The 8,844-nt window shown below is 29.1% G+C and overlaps 1 long non-coding RNA gene across 1 annotated transcript; it reads right to left on the bottom strand.

The window, feature by feature from the left end:
• Nucleotides 1-6,975: 6,975 nt before the first annotated feature.
• Nucleotides 6,976-8,004, bottom strand: LOC119685547. Its single transcript, XR_005252807.1, has 2 exons — nucleotides 7,775-8,004; nucleotides 6,976-7,715 (listed from the first exon to the last, which is right to left on the bottom strand). It is a non-coding gene; the product is annotated as an uncharacterized LOC119685547 (long non-coding RNA).
• Nucleotides 8,005-8,844: the final 840 nt, after the last annotated feature.

Raw genomic sequence — 8,844 nt, forward strand, 5'->3', positions numbered from 1 at the left:
TTTCGATGATATGATCAAAGGAAAATGAGTTTAGTTAGGTCCACTGGTGCTTCTGCCTGATTTTGAACACCACTCCTTTAATTGTGATGACACTTAAATTGTATGTTTATCTAATATAATAGTAAAAGTAGAGGAACGTACAGTAATTTTTTATAATGCTGCATTTCTTATCTGAAATAAGGTTTAACTAAACCAATGAACAAATTTTTCATCAAAAATGTTAATATTCTCACTGATTTTGAATTTTCTAAATGACCGTCTTTGACTCAAGCTATGGATTTGAGTTGAGTGACAAAAGGCTAAACAAGTTTTACAATGCCACAATGTGATTCATTAAAATCCTTAATCTATTTATAAGGAGAGACTGTCCTGAACATAACAAAACTCTGGCACTTTTTGGGTCAACTTTAACCTGCAAAATGTTTTATATCTGGAAGTCGAGTGAACTTACGAACTTACTATCTAGGTAACTGTGTAGTCGAAATAAAGTGTTCATTATTATCTTTATGCTATTGCTGATTGGTATGTATTTTGTGTGCCAGTACAGAATATTGTTAAATACTTATTTCGTATTATCTGGCTTGTTTTTTTTAACTTTGTGAGTATCTAATACTTTTAAAATTCGTTTCGATATATTTAGTTAAACAGACATTGTACTTTTACTGCGGCTTAAATCTCATTCAATTCGACCCTTTATCTTTTGAAACACCTCAATTTCAGATGTGGTTTTTATCAACTATCTTTCTTCGTCGTGTTTAGCAGTGATACTGGTTTTATAATAGACATGTAAGATTTATTTATGTTGAGGCGTTACAGTAGTCTAACAAGAGTATCTGTGTTTTTCCTCTCAAAAACGACTACGTTGTTATCACACAATTACGTTAAAATTCCATGACCATAAATTCCATGTTGATAAATAATAAAATAAATATTATCAAACAAAATATAGTCGTAGTGATGACATCAGTTCGAAATTCATAGTAGTTGAATTTTTGTTGCAATTATTTGGGCCACTCTATGTTCAACAAGTAAAAAATCTAAAAGTAAATTAAATACTACTCAAACCATAATTAATATATTTTATTTCAAAAACCATTTGCGCACTATGATAACATCAATCCACATCCTTTCAGTAATCTTCAAATATGATTCCACACAGATTTGTGATTATATTGTAATCAATTCCTTTATTGTTGATTGCCAAAGGTCGAAGATGGCTATGCTATATAACGAATTTTGATTTGCTGATTATGAAGTTATAATTTTTATAATTATAATTTACGCATATGCTATCCTTCAAAATAAAAGCAAGCTAAAGACAATCAATTTTAAGTCAATTAAAAAAAAAATTCATTCAAAAAAATTTTTAATAGCTTAATGCGAAATTATCTGAGCTTCTTAATTTTGAAAAGAAAACTTGATGGTAGTCGTAGTGGGATGCGGATAAGAATTTTTCAAGGTTCCAATATGCTTTGGGGTATGTAGCACCCAAAAAGTTTATAAACTCAAATACCACTTGAAGCAATTAAAATTTTAATTGAGCCTCAAGTATTTTATATTTTATCAAACAAATCCTTTTCGCAATCATACGCGCTTCAGCAACAGTTGCAATCAAAAGCAGCGATTGACCGTTTCCATCAAATTTGACGCGTTATTCTCTGCTGCTGCCGTTTTGAAATTAAAATCAATGCTATTGAAGTGGTTGGTCTGAGTCGAATCGATTTATGTAAATTGTTGCCTAAATCTGTCAGATTAATTTGATGTGGATTCTCTTTAGAAATAGCAGAATTAAAAAACATTATTTTATAAAATTATTGAAGTTAGAATTGATCAATATTTGCGTATATTTGATTATGTCGAATTGAAGTGCCTTTTTGGAGCATAATTGTTGGCCCTTACAGATTTACTTTATATTTTTATTTGGAGGTAGGCATCTTTGGGAACAAAATTCGTACGATAAATATTCGTACAATAAAATATTTAAGTACGTCAAAAAACATCACAAATTTTATATACATACATAAAAATATACACATGTTTTTTATATAAAATTAATGTTTATATTATCAAGAGAGTAGACTAAACAAATCAAATTAATGCAAAAAAAACACGAATAAAGGAACTTCTAATAAAGATATATGCTTTTCCATTTATTTTACATAAGTTTTGTGGTATCTAATATTATTTTTTTTTTCTTTCAGGTATGTAAACATAAAGCTCTTATTTCTGTCTCAAACTATGTATACTTTCTCTGATGACATATTAAAGTCAAATACTCGTAAATATAATCGTGCTTGGTGAGTTTCAACTTTGCTTTGTTTGTTTATGTCGAGTAGTTTCAGATATTATCTGTTCAATTATCAATTAATTTCTATTGAAATATAGCATAACAGATAACCGTAGTAAAACAGCCCATTAGGTATCAAAATTAAGAGTATTTAATGATCTTAGTTATAAATGAGCATTAATTAAGTTATTCAAATGAACCATTTTTGAAGTATTAGACATTTTTTTTCAAGATCCACAGTATATCGATAAATAAAAGAACTAGATTCTCGCAGCCGTACTATTTTTTCGTTTCTTGGACCAATGAATCAACTCCTAAAATGAATCAACATTTTTATATGACAAATCCTCCGAGTTTACTCAATCGTTATTTAGTCTTTAATATACTTACGCCATTAATTTGATAAGAAGTTGAACTATGGAGTATAAAATATAATCATTACTTTATATACATACATAAAATAAATTTTATGTAATCTTAAGGAAGAATATAGAATATACTAAAATATACTTAACATATTAACTGCTTACCGATTCATTAATTATTTTATTTATTCAAGTAAACTTATTTATAACATTTATTTAACTTTTATAAGAATAAAAGAAACAATTTTTAGTTCCAATACACTTTTTATGACAAAAAATTGGTATCAATTGTGATGAAAAAAAAAAATTACATTATTATTTGAGTCCAATTGTAGATATATTTTGACATTGATATACTGAGAGAGCTATCATTACATACATTTCTGCATATGTGTATCTATTTAAATTGTTAATATGGAAGCAACTTATGGACTCATTCAATATTGGCAGAATTTGGTATTTGTTAAGCCACTTAACATTTTTAAAAGACATAAGAAATTAAATCTACAACATTTCTTACATCTGCTGGAAATGTAATTAAAAGATATTTGTACATATTTCCGTTACTGGACATGATTGATTGGCATTTTGAAGTGATTACTTTCTCCTCATTTCTCTGCAATACCGAAATTGTTAATAAAATTAAGTTTTGTAATAAATTGAAAATAAATTTAAATACATTAAACTGATTTTCTTATAATTCTTTTCATTGTTGTTGCTCCTTTATAATTTAAATTCTTTTAATTCATTAATTAAATTATGTCTGACATATATTATAAAATCTGTAAAATAATATTTCCCATATATCAAACTTATGTGGTAAATTAATTGAAATGCACATTTATTTGAATATTAAATTAATTTAATTTAATTTAAGTTTTAGAATTATTATTTGAATAGTTACAAAAATAATTAAATTGTAACATTCTTCATTTTATTTCTTCAGAACATACTAAATGTTCGTGGATATGACATTAAAAATATTTACAATTATAGAAAATATATTAAAATATTAATTTATATTTAATATATACATTTCCCTTGCAATCTTTAATAAATAATAAATTTCTGTTACTATAAAAAGTTTGTTTAATTACAATCATATACTTATTTTTTCACATTAATTCGCTGTATAAAGTTTTCTTCAGATAAATTAACGTTGCTTACTGGTTCTCGTAGGACTTCTAGGTTGTCGACCACAGAAGTGGCGTCGTTTGCAGATGTTATACCGTTAACACACTGCTAAATTAGATTTTTATTTTATGGTTATGATCTTCTCGAAAAATAGCTTGATTAACTAAGACGAGAGTATGCAACCCTGCTTAATCTGTTTTGTTTTCTTAAGACCAGAATAAGACCAAAACAGTCAGTTAGTTGACTAATCTGTGTGAACACAAAAATAGACTAATATAACTGAAATTGTTTAGTTTCTTTAATGAATCTAAGCATATCAGGTAGAGAGAGACAGGGAGATCATTAATATTGTTTATGTTCTTTTCTTCTGTTTTTTCCGTACATTATATAGGCTGCTAAAAGACATGAATAGGAATATGGAGAATTAAATACATTAAAGTTTCGTTTTTATTAATTACAATCTTTAAATTTCTTTTTATAACAATACAACCTACTACAAACCTCCTATATTTACTTGCTAAATTTTATATTGTTTTAGTATACCCAGGACTATATTTTAAGATATTTTGAAAATAATTTTGTTTTATAATAAACTTTTTAAAAAATTTTGTTAAGTTTATGTTGAAGCTATTTGAGCCAGTGCATTTGAGCACTTTTACTCTGTATTAACTCGAGGTATCTTCAAAACTCCTCTTTACCCCTTGACTGAATTACTGTTTATCACTTCATCAGACTAAGCAATAATTGTCGTCAGATCTGCATACCTCGCCGAGGAGGCTGTAACCATTCTAAGATTCGAAATGGCGGTGTTGGTAAGTCTTTCAGTTTTCGCAAATAATTTTATGGTTTTTAAAAGATTTTATCTTAATCGATATTTCGACTATAATCTATAGTCATCATCATCAGGGTACTATAAAACTTTAATACAATATTAATACAATGAAATTTTAAAAATTTAGTAATGTTGTTTCTGATGTTTTCTTTACTTTTGTCAATTAAAATTTTCATACTATATATCGTTTTATTTTAATTTTCTATACTAACGTTCAAAAATTTCTTGAAATTGACGTCATACTTTTTTAACTGTACCCGTAAATTATAATATTTTCCCCTTCGCCCCTATATACAGCAAAAGGCATAATTATTATGAAAATATAAAATTCAGATTTTTGTTTTTATTTTATTTCCAAGTTAGCTAATTTCAGTTGGTTCCATTTAATTGAATTTTTTGTCTGCTTATTAAGAACCCGAAAAATTATAATGAAAAGCAAAGGATAGCGTTATAAATCGTTTACTTAAACATTATGCCTACCCCCGTCGCATTAGCATATACAAGTACAAAAGCAATAAACACAAGTAAGGATGTGAAACAGAATATAAAATGTATTAATCAGGGTTTGAATTGCTTGCTGAAAATTAGCAAAAGCAACCATATTTTGACTAATGCATAAGTATTGACCAGTCGATTTTTGTCAAACGACTAATTGCTAACGCATTGCATATGAAAATGAAATAAGAATATGCATTAGCAACAGCAAAAAACGTAAACTGGTTTCATTTTGATTGCTTGCTAATAGTCAATTTTACATTTTTGACTATTATGCGTTTGGAATATATGCAACGTGCTTGCTTATGCGTTAGCTGCTTGTGTTTTGCTATTAGCAAATGTGTATAGATTTCTTCTTTTTGTTTTTGTTTTAAGGAAATGTGTACGCATTATTTCTTTGTTGGTGCATTGAATATAGTTGTGCAAAATTAATTATTAATTATTAATTCATATATATATATATATACACTTAGCAGAAAAACTCTGCGTACAGAAAGTAAATTTTGTTTTAACAAATAAAAAATTATGAAATAATCTTATAATCGTTATCTTAATATTTAACTAAAACTTATTTTTAACGGATTAATAAAAAAATTACAATAATTAAAAATGTAAAAAATTAGCATAATCGATGGCAGAAAAAGTCTGCGTACAAGAATTTAAAAAGCGTCAAAATATGTAATATGTAATTTCTCCAACTCCATTACTCGCCATACACCCCCACACCATTACTCCTCCACCACCATGTTTTATTGTTGGATACAAATTTTCTTTGTAAAAGGCAGTACCCGGTTTTCACCAAATAAGCTTTCGACCTTTAATGCCAAAGAGACAAAATTTACTTTCTGTACGCAGAGTTTTTCTGCTAAGTGTATATATATATATATATATAAATATATATATATATGTTATATATGTATATATATATCATATATATCATAAATTTAATAATTAAAAAAAACATAAACTTAGGCATAATCTAATTACAGATAAAATTATATTAATTGCATACAAATTGTACGCACACACATTACTTACAATTTTGCACAACTATATTCAATGCACCAACAAAGAAATAATGCGTACACATTTCCTTAAAACAAAAACAAAAAGAAGAAATCTATACACATTTGCTAATAGCAAAACACAAGCAGCTAACGCATAAGCAAGCACGTTGCATATATTCCAAACGCATAATAGTCAAAAATGTAAAATTGACTATTAGCAAGCAATCAAAATGAAACCAGTTTACGTTTTTTGCTGTTGCTAATGCATATTCTTATTTCATTTTCATATGCAATGCGTTAGCAATTATGCAAGCAATGCAATTAGCAACAGCAATTCAAACCCTGGTATTAATTTTCTAATTACACTAAATAAATGAAAATTTACTGTGGTTGCTTTACGCACCCACACACCCACACACCTTCATCATTCGTCTCCGCACCTTCATCCTGCTTAGTATAATAAGAAAGCAGGAATAAATTTGGGCGCGAACACACGTGCACGGGGAAACGTATCAGAAAATCGGAAAAGTGGTAGCAGTGCACTGGGTTATAAAAATTTCAATATGCCGCAGTCATTTCACGCATTCGTTAGTATTTGCTGCTTTACGACTATCTGTTGTTCTATATGAGGTAGTTACCTTGGCAGAGCAGGAGGCGCAGCGGCACTGAACACTCAATCAATAGCATGTTCAGTGCTTAGGCAATTTAGCCCCTTCCACTCGAATCTTGTTCGGTACATAAAACAAATGCAAAAAATACGGTTTTTTCGTTTTTTTCGTTTTTTTCTTTTTTACTTGAGATAAAGCATATGAGAGGTAAATTCAAGTCATAAAAGTTTATACACCCTTTTTCCTCTTGCGCTTTTGTCGTTTTCTGTGTTTTCTGTGTTTTGTGTTTTTTTCTTTTGCTTTTGCTTTTTTTTGTTCTGCGGAAATTCGCTATATTCTCCTTCTTTTTTAAGTCACTTTTAATGTTATTTTACTATTTTCACTTGACTTTGAGTGTGTGTGGCTGTGGCTGTGTTCGTGAATGAAAATACTCAACACAACACAACTACAGGCAAAGAGTCGATTACATGCCTAAAATAGAAATTAAAGTGGTAAATGGTAAGTGGCAAGTGGCAAGTGATGGAGGGTAATACAGGCGCTCCTTAATGTACTTTCACATTAGAATTGACTGAAATGTGCAGAGGCACTTTTATTATGTTTTGTTGCCTATACGAATACGAATCCTTCGGGAGGAGATGCGTGTATGTTGTCGCAATCTGACGCATCACACAACAAGCCTAATACGATGTGTTGCCCATTTTGCTTCTTATATTCTACGTGTACTTCGGCTGCGCCTTCTCCTTCTACTTCCACCTCTCCTCATACGTGGAGTTTTTGTATTGCTGCGGCTCTAAAGTTTCGTCCTCGCAAGGCACTGCGAACACCAGTGGCAACAAAAGGGATTTGTATTCGTAATAAAAGTTGCATTTGTGATTTATTTGAAGTACCGACGACAAATTCTCTGTTGCTTCACTTGAAAGAAAACTTCTTGGAATTTCAGAAACACACTTCCACACATTTCCACACTGCACATGTCCTCAAATCTCCCTTTTATGGCATCGTATATTTAGTTAACTTAAGTAAAGAAAATAGTATTTGCGAAATACCTTTTGTTAAAAAATTTGATTAAAAAGTTTGCTTCACGCAACACTGCACAATTTGTTCAAAAATAAATAAAAACAAAATTGCGTATAAAGTAAGAAAGTAGTGACCCTTTCGTTTCCGCCACTTTCTGCATGGCCAATGCTACTCATATTAGCAATTTCAGTTCGCAGATCCTTGTTAGCTCTCATAAGTGAGTGACACATACAATTCCCATAGACAATATGCTTTTAAATTTTTACTGAAAGGAAAATTTTATTAATAAAAGTAAATACTGAATACGAAATAATAAAATCATCAATAGGATTTTATATATATATTAATATTGCAGTAATTTTAGTACAATAATTTTCAAGCATAGACAAACCGACAATATATAGTACATCCCATTATTAAAGATCTTAGTATTAAATTTAGTTCTCAAATTCCCCAACAAAAATTGTCCTTAATTTCATTAGTTCTTAAACAAAAATGAACTCCCCATTACAGATCATCAACTGTCAACTTACAATTTTAATTTAAATTCAAATTATAAGTTAAATTTTGACAGCCTTTTCACTTCTCTACTGAATAATCCACTAAGTGTGGATCTGGAGTAGCCAATCGCATACAAAGAAAATATAATTATTTATCGCTTCGTTCGTTCGAAAATTAATTTCAACTTTTACTAAAAACCATTCAACACCTCAAGGACCACTCTGTTATAATTCAGATCTGTTTCAGTAGGTCATAAAATATTCTTGTCATGTCTGTTAAGTTTTCTGAATTACAAAATAGACTTCACACTATGTATTTGTCTTCATTTTGTCTTGGTGGTTCTATTATTATACCTCTATTCATATTATTTTTTTCCTTGTTACTATTCATCTTTTTTCTGTTACCAGAGGTTTATGCTATGATTTTTCAGATTTGTCAGATGTAAGAATATGATACTCCAAATTTGATCGGACTATCTCGCTTTAGAAATACATTCTCTCTGAGAGCTTCAAGTCTTACCAAATTTACTTATTCACCTTCATATGTTGAGCTCAGGGCTTCAATATATTCTAGATTTTTCATTTAAACGTTAATTTTA

This window comes from Teleopsis dalmanni, chromosome 2 (genome assembly GCF_002237135.1).
Source record: "Teleopsis dalmanni isolate 2A chromosome 2, ASM223713v2, whole genome shotgun sequence".
Classification (NCBI taxonomy): Eukaryota; Metazoa; Arthropoda; class Insecta; order Diptera; family Diopsidae; genus Teleopsis; species Teleopsis dalmanni.